We start from the raw sequence: 13,235 nt of genomic DNA, 5'->3' as shown, positions 1-13,235 counted from the left end.
AAGGTTTATCAGATACCAAAACCGCTGTCTGTTCTGCTAATATGCTTAATTCCACATCACTTTTTTCTTTCCTCCAGTGAGTTATCTGCAATACAGTAAAGTCAGTAGACAGACAAGTCTTTTGTTTCAGTATAACCTTCAGTAGCACCAGGTTAGGAACCTGCTGCTCAGCCCTGGGAGAGGTGAATGCACTGTCCCTCTGCTTGGCAAAACAGGGAATGTTAGTAACACTGACTACTTGCAATGTGAAATCTCTAGTATAACAATAATCATACAGAGGAAGAGGTAGTGCACTTGGCTTTTCTTTCACCTGTGTGAATAAGCATAAGCTACTTAAACATGGGATCAAAGGCAAGTGGAAATTGATCATGGTAACATAACTGATTGACAGAATCTTTACACAGATCTTTCACTGGCATTTTCTGTTAACTTCTAGACAGCAAAGGCTGGCCACATGTGAAAGTGGGCTGGTACAAGCTCTTTATATAGCTCTGTTAGGATAAAATTTACAGTCCTACAAAAAGCTTTGGAGGTGTCAAGCTGAACCATAAGAGGGAAAAAAAGTCACTCTTGGGACTCAGTAAAAAAATTCTCTGCTAATATATGCTGTTACCTAGGGGAGCACTGCACCAAAGCTATCAGCTTGTCAAGGACAACATTACTTCAGCTAAAGTTGCTCATAACTCTTTGCTAAAGAGAGAGATTTTCGTGCAGTATGTCCAGGCAACTAATACCAGTGGTACTTATTACTCACAGATTAGTTTCTTCTTTGAACTCTGCATCTCTTTTATCATATTTCTTTCCATCTCCTTACTTTAATTTTCCTTTGCCATCACATCTTCTAATTTTCCCAAGTCACTTGATTTATGGCATTTCAAGAAATCTTTGCTGAAAGGAGTATACTCACAGTGCCTCACAGATTCCTGCTGCAGTTTGCAGGGCCTTAATTTGCAAGCACAAACATGGTGATGGAATGGGCCATTGTATTTCATATGCCATTGCTCCTAGGCCAGGAGACAGGGCACGGTTTGACTGGCACTCTTTGCTGCATCCACTGGAGACCTGCTCAGCTCTGTTGATAACATACTTTCCTGATTTCTTCATGGCACATAAGACATTCAGAATTTTCTGTTCAGTCATTCATGTGGAAACCTCATGACAAAGGATGACAAAAGAGGACTGTAATGAGTACTTTTTTCTTTCTCTCCTTCAAGAGCCAAATATTGCAGAAATACCATGCTGATGATGAAACTTCATATTTTTACCAGCATGACCCAATTTGACCTCCTGAACTTTCAGAATGGTTGTAGAAAATACATAAGATGACTTAAGACACCAGGCAGAGATTTTAAATCAGGAAGGAAGGAAGAGGTATATTGTTTTACTTACAATTTGAACATATTTCATGCAAAAATCATTGAGAGACAATAAACATAGAAGCTCTTGGGTCTATTTTCAGTCATTTTTTGGACTGGAACATTTGGGGCTTGATGCAAAGTTTATTGACTTTATTTGAAGGAGTCTCACTGATCTCAATAAGCTTTCAATCAGACATATGCAGTGTCATGACAAGGGGGAATTGTCTAGAAGCTCCTCATGCAGGTCAGCCCAATGCTGGCTCCAGAGGGGGAATTAATAATACTACAAACTCAGACAAAATGCAATACAGAGAATGAGTTTGGAATGAAGAAGCATCAGCTCTGTAGCTGTTCAAGGAGGGGGATAGCAAGATAAGAATGCAGAGGAATATAGTTTTTCCTCATTTTCTCCTATCACCGGTGGTTCCTGCTAAAGGGAACAATCTCATGCTATTTTCCTCTTCCAGTCTCACCCTCACTTATTTCCCAACACAGCATATTTCCCATCAGTCAGAGAAAAGGACATATTGCTGAAACTCAGAGTAAAAGCAGGATTGTTTGTCATTTACTTGCCTTGCAAAGCCTACAAACTCTAAGAGAAAATGGAGTGAAAAAAGATACCAAACAGGATTTCCTTACCTTGACTGAAAGAAAAATGCTTTTATGTTTGTAAAAAAAAAACCCCAAAAGTAGAAAGAAACACCCAAAATGTTCAATGAAGGACATAATTGACATTCAGAAATTTTATATGGACTTTCTTAACGAGATGGTTCTCATTGTCAAAGTGTCAGAAAAATTTACCCTTCATCATGAAATTCAGCCAAAAATAGAAAAAACATCTTGTGGAAAAAACCTGGTAGGAACATGCATTGAAGCAAGAAAAGGCTGAGTTAACTGTCCTGCATTTTTAAAGAAAATTAAGTCTGCACAACAAAAAGGGATCGTGAAGGAAAAGGAAAGTTCCTGTAGAAAACTGAAAGAGAAAAAAGACTTCTTTCTTATCTTTTCATCAGAGGTGGATCTGTTTAAGGACACAGGAAGCAATTCACAAACCAAACACAGCGTCCTCTAGAGTTCTTTGCTCACATTTCTGTAGGCTAAGTTGTTTGAAACTGAGAAATTTTTTAATGTGTATTTTTTTCAATGGAATCAGTTTTACACTGTTACTGTTATTCATGCAGCATTATTGCCATTAGCTATTTAGCTGTTAGAGCAATTGCAGCCATCTACATACCCTGTTAGGCAGCTCCCAAGCTGTGCTGTCCTCTGGAGGACTCTGCTTGTTGTGGCATCACACTTCTGGCTGCCTGTCCACTTGGGCTGCAGCTGTGTGGGTTCTTTGGTCTGAGCCATGCCAGGTGGTCTGGGAGTGGACATTACCTTGTGAGCCACAGACTGAAGACTACTAAAGTAAATAGATTCAAAACAAGATAGATTTGGAGCTGATGTGATGTTTCCACACTGTGAGACTGTTTCAGTTTCCTGTTTAAGGTACCTCCCCCTGCAGCAGCTCTTTAGGTGTTGAATTTTTCAGGGCAGGGCATTTCTCTTTGCTTAAGCCCATGTTAGTAACTTCAATTTGCTGAGAATTGCTCTACAATCTGAAGTCAAACCATCAGGAAAAGATGTAGACCCATATTCGCAAAACCTCAGCAACCAGAACAAGCTGGCTGCCGGTGGCATGCCTTTTGAGACGGCCCTCAGCAGTCCTCATCTTTCTTTCTTTACCAGTTCAGATGTAGCCACAGTATCTCTTATGGCAAAACCCAGGGCTTTGACTACTCTGTTCCTGTAGGTCACAGTGCCACCATAGCATAAGTGGTTAGTATTATAGCAGCTTCATGTATGGCCTATTGTATAAGGTTTCCACCAAAGCCTTCTCAAATATATTTAAATGTATTTTGAAAGTGTAATTGAACACAAAGGGGCATGGCCAGTATGAGAAGTAGTTGTTTCTGCATGTGTATGGATACTGTAAATGCTACTGAAAATGAGTTTTTCACAACTACTTTTGTGGTTCACACACATCATATCCATTCATTTAAGCTGTAATAGCCGAGGTAAAGGGCTGGGGCTTGTAGGAAAGATTTTACAAAGTGACCAACATGATCTTTATGGAGTGGTTTTTTATACTTGTGCTTCTAAGTTATTTTGTGTGGTTTAATAATAAGAGACCTAGATTGAAGATCTGGATTTTTAGAACTTTCTGATGGAGAAAGCTCACAGTAAATATTAATCTGAAAACAGAAGAAAAGGATTCCCCAAAGGTTAATTTTTCTGGTCACAATTTTTTTGATCACAAGAAAGGAGACTTCCGATATCCTCTCGCAGATGTGGTTGTTTTGGGGACTATGCATCTGTACTAACTTTGAGCCTCTCACCCGGGTGCCCCAGTATGGAGACGAGTGTCTCTGGGCACTGAAGGCAATAGAGGGACGGAAACAGGGTCTCCCTTATGGCAGCCCAGAGACTTGTGTACTTTCCTGGGGTCCCTTCTTCTCTCAAGAAGCCTTTTCTCCTTTCCCAGAGAGATATAGGGAAACTAACCTTCTGAGCACTTCAGGTAAGTGTTTAACACCCAGTGTCACAAATGATTCCCATGGTGCTTATTAGCAGTGCAAATCCAACACAGCCTCCCAGTTTTAAAAATCTTCCATGGACTTGCTCTTGCTCATCTTCCACATCTCCTCTCTTTCCCAGCCCTTGCCCTGTACTGCTCCAGATTTTGCCATGCTGCAGTGGGGCTGCCTTTCCCTGGAGCTTGGGCTGCACAGAGGGGCTTCATAGAACACCTTGGCAGCAAACTGGTACGCCACTTGCTGTGAGGTCCCTCACTGGCACATCTTTGTGGCTGCACTTGTGCCTTGGTGACTCTCAGTCTTCGTTACTATTCATTTCCAAACACCTATTTTTTTAACTTGGGAAATCAATCTGAGCAAGTTTACACATCAGATAAAATGGCACTGTATTGCCCCAGTGTTAATATATTTTACTATTTGGTTTAAGAGGCAAAGTTGTTTGCCTGATCTGATGAAATGCACTTAGAAGGAGGCTTGAATGCAAAATTGAAACTGTATGTAGCATAATATCTTAAAGGAAAGAAAGAGAAGGAAATCTTAATACAGGAGGCAAAGGTTTTAGAAGAACTACTTAGGCCAGGTCATTTGATACCAGAGGTAATAAAGCACAAGAAACAAACCCTTACAGTATATTATTTTCAATGACAATGGTGGGAGACAAAGAAAACTTGTATGTTGACTGGGGTTGATGAAGGATGAATGGTTCAGAGGAGACAATAACTGACACAGAATTTCAGCCATAACATGACCTAACTTACTAGCACTTCCTCTTTATTCTTAAAACTTAAAAATAAAACCAGATACTTCTTTTCCAGCTTCCACCATGTCCAGGTCTGGTCTGGGAAACTTGTGTCTGAAATCCTATTTCCCTTCTGAAACTTCAGTCTTTATTGTTTTTTACACAGTATTTCTAAGGAGGGTCTAGGGTGGGTGCTTTTGTCAAGCCAGTATTTGCAGCTGTAGTATGGAGAAACTAGAGCCACCATGTTAGATAAAGTTGCACAGGGAGAAAGAGCACCTAATGGACTAACTCCTCTCTGACTGGTATTGTTTGTCTGAAGTCAGGAATCTACATTCTGCCTTTTGTTTTAACCTTTCCTTTTGCAGGAGAAAGGTTATTGTGTAGTGGAGCTCCTAGAGCTAGGCTGCAAATGGAACAACATATACCCTGGGGCCCTCAACTGATTTTAACTTCCTTTGTTATCCATTACTTCCATTTTCAAGGTAGAGACACAAACTTTAGGTTGAAAATCCAGCATACCCCTCAAGTTTTGTTACACTTGAAGTGTCCCCTTCAATTTCATGACTTCCCGGAGAGTTTTCCTTTTGCTATTTTTTAATGATTTTTGACCACTTCTCCTTACGTGTGTTCAATAATTATTGCATGTTTTACTAAGGACTTCACTAGAGGATATGTAGGGGTCTTATAGGAAGAGTGGAGGAGCTACAATTTTGTAACTTTTTAGAAGATCTAACTTTTTTTTTTTTCTCAAGGACTTGCAGAAAAGTTATGTATAACCTGCTGAAAGACCGTTAATATTCTGGAACACAGAGAATGGAAAAATATGCTTTAATTATGGAATGGGAGACACCAGCAAAACCAGTTTTCCTATTAATTTTTTGCAGTGGAGAATTATGAAATGGTGCTGAGGGACAAGTTGGTGCAGCTGAATTTTGGGCCTAATTGATGCAAGTTTTTACCTGCAGCACTACAAGTTATCTGGGAAATTATACCCTGTTGATCTTCATGTGTCTATTTCATGCATCTTCACCTCCTGCAGCATTTTTGCTCATAAATTAAACACTAGACTTGTGTTTGTTTAGCAACTGAAACATGATCAAGAGTAAACGATTGTTATGGGTGGCCAAGCATCCAGAGAAAAGAGAATAGACAGCTTCAGGCATAGCTATAATCAAAAACCTGATTGTCTAGAAATGAGATAATTTCAAATGAAGTTCAGCTATCTGTGCTCGTTGTGAATTATGTTACTCACAACATCACAGTTCCTACTACTTTATAAGACGATAGCATTGCTGAATCAACAGTGTTGTGAAAGGCAAGCTGCAAACTGTATTGGCTCATATTTCTTTGACAATATTGAATTCCAGATGGAGGGATTTGGTCATGATGTCGGCAGAGGGGAAAGCTTGTGAATCCATGTTGTGTCCTGCCTTGAGAAGCCAGCTGTGGCTGGGCAACCTGGGTGGAAATTGCTGCTGGTTGTGCTGGTAGTGCTTTACATCCAAGTCCAGAGAAATTATATTAGCTTCACTCTGGCCCAAGTGATCTAAAACCAGCTATGGACATGGCTGCAGGTAATGAAACTGCTCTGTGTTGCATAGAATAAAAGATTTCTTTTGTCTCAAAGGAAACCTGTGTTTTATAGATAGGGAAGTGGATGCCTGTGTTCTGCTGCTGAAAAAACTATCTAGAGAAAAAGGTGTTATTTTAATACATTATATTAACAAATCTCTAGAAATGTGGAGGCATCAGAATTTTTCAGCAGCCTCAAGCTGGCATTGATTGCTCTATGGTTATGAACATATACCACATCCCAGCACGATGTGGAGGGTATGGCAACTTCCCTGTGCCAAACCAGAGGTGTGGAAAGTTTAAGTGTAGAAGATCTGTCTCTGTCATCCTCCTGTGTTTTCAGATCCAGCAGTGACTCCATGGAGCTCTGACAGTGCTGGAAGCAAACACCTCCGTCTCCTTGGGGATGCTTTGTGCCCCATCAAACCTCCACGAGTTTGGTTTCTTTGACAGCCTCAGAGTGCAATGGTCTGCCTGGATATCTGGCCAGGTCTTTTGGGCTGCTTTATTCTCTTTATCACACAATATTATATATGTCTGGCTTTGCTGATTGATAAGTGAAAAATGGCTGTTGCAGTGATCCTTGCTGAATAGCAGAAAGGTTTTTCACTGCATCCAGCAGCTGTAGAAATATGGCATTAAAGTAAGAGAGAAAACTATGAACATTAAAAGTGTAAATTGATAGTGATAGCCTTTATTATCCCTTCAGACACTGATGTCAATTTTTTTTAACAGCTTCTTCAGTTGGCTGATTGCATGAAGTAAAGCAATTACGAGCTAGGTAACATTCATTGCACAAAAAATCTCAGGGAAATGGTTTGTTTACTGTTTTCAGCATCTTTACAGAACATAGCAATATTCTCAGTAGAGCTGAAAGATGTCGTACTAAAAGCAGAGTCAGGGAGAAACAAAGTTCACGCTGTCCTGAATATGCATGTTGTTGTAATAGAAAAGGTAGTCAAGCTAATTTTTAATTTGTAGGCATCTGTGCAAGACTTATGCTTGCCAAGAAAAAAAATATAATCAAGGTGTGTGCACACCTAAAGAGCATCAACAGGGAGAATCATGTAAATATGAAAACAAAGCTCCTGACATCCCACTTCAATTTGTAATAAACAAGATTTAAAAAAACAAAAACAAGAAGAGGTCTGAACTGGAGCTGTCCTGCTGTGAATAATGAGAATGGCATTATGCAGCAGTGGTTTAAACTTCCCTGCACCAAACTGACCTATGAGTACTCACATGTCAGCATGGAGAAACAGCTTCCAGGAGGAGCTGCAGCCAGCAGCAGGAGGTGGTAAGTGCTTGAACCTGATCCACAAGAGCCAGTCACCTTGGAAAGCCCGCTTTACCCATGTGTGCTGGCTGCAGGCAGTGCTCATTACCCCATTTGGTGCCATCAAATAGACCGTGTTTTTCTTTTCACCCATCCTGTGTCCATGAAGTCTATATCAGTTTTAAGTTGCCTGAGCACTAGTTTGTTTGGCCACATTAGTGATAGGTCAGTGCCTATCATCTTAGTGTTCATTCTTCACCTGCCCCCAGATATGCGTGAAATAAACTCCAGTGATGATAATAGGGACACCGGGTTTTGCAGTGGTTGAGCTGAGAGAGGCTTTAAAAGAAAACGGCTTTGAAAGTGAGCAGACGGAAGTCCAGACTGAGGGTTAGTTTGGCAGTGGGGGAAAACAGGCTTCTGTAATTAGTTCTAATGAATTATAATAAACAGAGAACAATATCTCCCTAGCTTCTGGAATTGAAGGAGTAATTAAATCTGGAATAAGCCACTGTTGAAATTCTGACTTAAATGCAAAGGATTATTTATTTTGTGAAGGTTGAGCTATGTCAGACTGTGCAGCTGTCTTAGTGACCAAGGAAGTGGTCATTAAATGAGCTAATACCAGCAGAAAGGGCAAGGGAATCAAATGTCATACTTCCTTTCAAAAGATAGTAGGAATAATATGTTGGTGAGTCTTATGTTAGTACCCAGTAAATAAGGAGAAATGGTAATTAAGTATAAAACAACTAAAGAGCATGATATCTTGGAGGATATTGGTAGGATTTCCATGATAGAAATTTATGCCTGGTTAACCTCTTTTAATTCTTTGGACTGTTCAACAAAATAATGAAGAACGGAGAATTAGCTTTCAAAAATCCTTGGGCAAAGGCTTTCATAAGAGGTCATTAAAGACACTAATTATGCATAAGGTGAGATGTAAAGTTTTCCTGCTGGTTTAAGTACCTCTAATGAGTTGTTTAAATTTAAGGGAACTTTTGGGGAGAAACTAAAGCAATGGTTATACAGTCAACACTAGCCAGAAGAGAAGCAACTTGTATCAGCTAAAGGAGCTTTCTCCCTTCCTCTGGTATAATTGCATCACATCCCTGTTGCATTGGGGAAATTTATTACACCTGTCCTGTAATTACTTGCAATACTTGCAATTATCATGCTTTCAGTTATTGAACTATATGTACAGCTGTTTTTATCTTAGCTAAACTCTACCTGTCTGAACTGAAATTCTTCATGCTGGTTCTGCACCTGAGGCAACATAATTCTGGAAAATTTGATCTGTAATGTTTTTTGCTGAGAGAAGAGATGAGGAAAAAATACCTTCTTTCTCTACTCTAATTTTTAGCATTGTCTTTCCTGTAAAGTTCTAGAAGCCCTATGATTTGGCCCCAGTAATTACAATTTGTCTTGGTGGGGTGTTCTTGTTGGCCCAGCACTGCTCAATTTTGGACAAATTATAGCTTTCTGAGGGTAAAGATGTGAATACTAATTGTCACAGAGACCAGACTGTTTGGTGTTCTTATGATCCGGTCCTTCTGCTCCCTTGGGCCCTGTAGAGGGGAGCTGCTCGTGTTGGGGTGAAAACAGAGATAGAGCTACTTTGGCATGATTAACCTAAATAATCTTGTAAGATTGTCATACTGCTGTGACAACTCTACTTTTATTTTTCTGGAGCACTGTAAATATATTAAATAAAACCAATATTAATACAAAATCTTAAGACACTCTCTTCTTATGATGAGTTGTCTATTTCTTCTTACTCTCTATTTTCTGCTAGCTGGTCAAATTCTAAACCAATTCCAGCAACTATTGATATTTCTTTTTTTGACATTCAGTTTTGGGTACTATTCCTTCCCACAAAACAGAAGCAAAGCCCAAACTGAACCTCACTGAACCCCCACTTCAAAAAGTTTAGTTGTTGTCTTTCCTTGGGTTGCTTGGCTTGTAAGTTTAGGGTGGATCTTTTTTATTTTAAGGAAGCTTCTTTCACAATTTCTTGGAAAAACTAATAAAACTAATAAACCTTCTGCAGTGAATTTCTAGAGAATCATTAACCAGAGATTTGTTGCTGCGGATACTAAGGCAGGTAGGTAGCCTACTTTTAAAAACCAACAACAACAACCACCACAAAAAATAGCCACACACAGACACAACAACAAAAAACCCCCAAACAATTTGACCTCAGCTCAAAAGTGAGAAGCAGCAAAATTTTCCTTTTGTAACAGCAGATGTTGCAGGTACAGAGGAGGTGAAGAAATACAAAAAGCAGAGTGGTAGTAAAGTAGGTCTTAAGGGTTGTTTCTACCCTAATATAAAGGCTATAACATAATCCTCACAAAAAAAATACTTTAACAGTGAAGTAATCTACAAGTAATGAATCAATCTTTTACAAGTCCAGAGATTTTGGGTTTGTCGTTGTGGGAAAATGTCCTTATGGATGCTGTGCCATACAAATTTAAAGGTAACTGACAGCTTAAGGGGTTTCCTTTTTTTTTTTGCTTTTGTGTTTTATGGGTTTTTCTGCTAGGTTTTTTTCAAGCCATCATCAATATGAAAATGCAGAGTGATGCACAAGAAAAGAAAAGAAAAGACCTTGTGGAACCAATTTCAGTGACAAATACACACAAATTGCAGGTGGCACCTGAACTCTGCATCGAGGCTCGACTCCTGGGGTCGGTGGGACCTGCGCTGACAGCAGCAATGGCCCAAGTTATTTGTCATCACACATGGAGGGTGGGATGGAGAGAGGGAGGCAGCGTGTCCACTTTGGGCGGGCTGGCGTGAATAAGGGCTCTTTCATGTCACCCTAGAAAGATGTGGTCCTGGAAGTGGAGTCTGCGTTCACCCACCAGGAAGATGAGGCGAAACCAGGAGAGGCATTTTTTCTCTGCTGGCAGCCTCTAATCAGGGGCGAGCCATTAGTGAGTCAGCTGGGGGCCGGGCTGCTCCCCTTGCAGCAAGGGCAGGCAGGTTCCCTCTGTGCATTGTTGCAGGTTTCTATAAAAGTCTTTTCCATTTCCAGTGCTTACCTGAAGAGTTAATTAGGGAGACAACCATGTTTCTGCTTTTGGTAGCACTTAATGATCCCCAAGATGCAAATAAAAGAGAGACCTGCAGCTGTTTAAAATATTCTTGCTGCTATGTTATTAAGTAGAAGGGGACAAACATAAGGGCAGGAACCCTCTGATTAAGAGCAAGTTTGTATGGCATATGTGACTCAAACATCGACGTTGTTTGAACTCGGTGCTGGCACAATTTTACCCCTGCCCAGGAGGCCAAGCTTGCGCCTGAATGTTTCATACATCTGTGCTCTTTGAATCAAACAGGATGCAAAATCCCTCTGATGTAAAGGTTTTAAGGCTGGTATTTATCCTGCTGACATAAAACTGTGTTTGTTGGGAAATACCACATGGTGCCATAGACTCAAGAAAGTATGGATGAGTGAGAGATACTGTCTGGGACTGAGGACAAATGGAATTAACTTACTGTCTCCTCCATATTTGAGTAAAGTCTTTTCCTTTTTTGAACACAGGTCTTTTTCAAGTGTCTTCATGGCTCCTGCTAAATAATGACAGTAAAACGGCTAGTGCCCTGGGAAAGAGGTGTAGTATTCCTGTTTAAAAAAGAGAAATGGAAATGGAAAGAGCTCAAGTAGTACAGGAGCTTGCCTTGGGCAACCATGTTTTATGACCCATGTTTGGATGCCTATGTGTTATCAGACTACAAATACTATAAATCCCATGTTTTCCATCATCTTGGTCTTTCTGCTTACATAAAATATATATAACTTTGCTAACAATGAAATAATGTCAAATTCAGTCAGCCACAGGCAAGATAAGTGAGAAAGGAAGGTTTTGCCTTTAGCTAATGCATGTATGAAGGCCTGGAGTAAAGGATGCCATGTTTCATCTTCCTAAGGCTAGTCTGTACTGTAACTTTAAAATATCATTTCCTCTGACACTCCAGGATAGCCTGGGAGAGTTGGGCCTTAAAAAACTTAGCTCCCAAAAGATACCAGCAAAAGGTGAAGCTTGTTGAGGAACCAGGTGCTGGGGAGCAGTGGCTCCTCTCCAGGAGCTGCTTGGCTGGTCTGTCCTTTGGCACTGTTAGTATTTATTTCCATTGCAAGAAAAGCACTTCCTGCTGCTAGGATGTATACAGACAGTTTTGGTATCCTTTCAAGGCTTTAGTATGTTAACAAAGGTAGTGTGCTTACATTTCTTTTTTATTGTGTATAACAGCGAGCCTCGTCTTGCCCATGAACCCAAGCGGCAGAGCTGATGGGGGTGGTGTGGGCTGTTGTCATCATGCACATGTTTCATGTTGTTCTGTGTCACAGGTATGACAACATGGTGGGTTGCAACTGCTGTCCAGGAAAGTGGCAACTACCTGTCAATATAGCTAAATGTAATCTAGTCAATAGCTTTCTGATGAAACTTGGATTTACGTTATGAAGAAGGCTGACAGCCACTTTTCTGCACAGCTTTCTGCACTGTTCCTGTAAGCACTCCAAAGTGTTTGTTGGAATAAGAAATGAGCATGTTTTGACAATGTCAAAGTCAATGTTAATGTTGTAGAAGCCTTTATTAAAAATAACAGTTCCATGAGGCATGCACATGCTGGTTAAGGCAGTTTCAGGAAGGCAGCTTTTGGAGGGGTTTGCACAACAGCTGGAAGCAGGTTCCAGCAGCCACTGGGCATAGCTTGGCCACGCAATGACAGCTGCTGCCCCAGCCAGCACTACCCCTATTCATCCAGGCTGCAGTGCCCCACGGCACACCACAGCACCCCATAGAAATGCTGGCTCGTACCTGAGCACATTGCAGTTGTGCCAATGGGGTTCTCCGAGCAGGGCTTCTGCTGGGGCATTGCGCTGCACAGCTGCAGCAAAGATGCTTGGGCTGCTGCGGTCTTTCACCTTCCCATCTCAAGTGCTGATGCACAGACTGGACGCATCTGTCTTAGCCCTCCTTTTAGAAGCATTTAACTGTGAATTGGAACATGTTACAGCAGATAAGTATAGTCACTGTTGCTGAGTTGTGAATAACAAATTCCTAACAGCAAAATCTCTGTGCAAAAGTCACAGTGAGTCATACTGAGGCCATTAAAAGGATACAATATGCTAGCATAAAATGTCACTCTCTCTATATAAAGTCAATCATGAAATTAGGAAAGACATAGACCAGTTGGAGCGGGTCCAGAGGAGGGCCACAAAAATGATCAGAAGGATGGAACACCTCTCCTATGAAGAAAGGCTGAGAGAGTTGGGGTTGTTCAGCCTGGAGAAGAGAAGGCTCTGGGGAGACCTTACTGCAGCCTTTCAGTACTTAAAGGGGGCTTATAAGAAAGATGGGGACAAACTTTTTAGTAGGGTGTGTTGCCATAGGACATGGGGTAATGGTTTTAACATAAAAGAGGGTAGATTTCAACTAGATAGAAGGAAGACATTTTCTATGATGAGGGTGGTGAAACACTGGGACAGGTTGCCCAGAGAGGTGGTGGATGTCCCATCCCTGGGAACATTCAAGGTCAGGTTGGATGGGGCTCTGAGCAACCTCATCTAGTTGAAGATGTCCCTGTTCATTGCAGGGGGGCTTGGACTAAATGACCTTTAAAGGTCCCTTCCAAACCAAACTATTCTATGATTATAGATTCATAAAAACTCTGAAGAAAAAGGTCTAAAGCAGTCTTTT

At 40.8% G+C, this 13,235-nt stretch overlaps 1 long non-coding RNA gene across 1 annotated transcript; it reads left to right on the top strand.

Annotated features, from left to right (window-relative positions):
- The first annotated feature begins 3,053 nt into the window (after window positions 1-3,053).
- Window positions 3,054-12,822, top strand: LOC115340625. The gene is made up of 3 exons (XR_003923109.1): window positions 3,054-3,064; window positions 12,220-12,222; window positions 12,713-12,822. It is a non-coding gene; the product is annotated as an uncharacterized LOC115340625 (long non-coding RNA).
- The last annotated feature ends 413 nt before the right edge of the window (window positions 12,823-13,235 follow it).

Source organism: Aquila chrysaetos, chromosome 4, assembly GCF_900496995.4.
Source record: "Aquila chrysaetos chrysaetos chromosome 4, bAquChr1.4, whole genome shotgun sequence".
In the NCBI taxonomy this organism is placed as follows: domain Eukaryota; kingdom Metazoa; phylum Chordata; class Aves; order Accipitriformes; family Accipitridae; genus Aquila; species Aquila chrysaetos.
The sequence above is the reverse complement of the archived record's forward strand: the minus strand, read 5'-3'. Positions and strand labels throughout refer to the sequence as shown.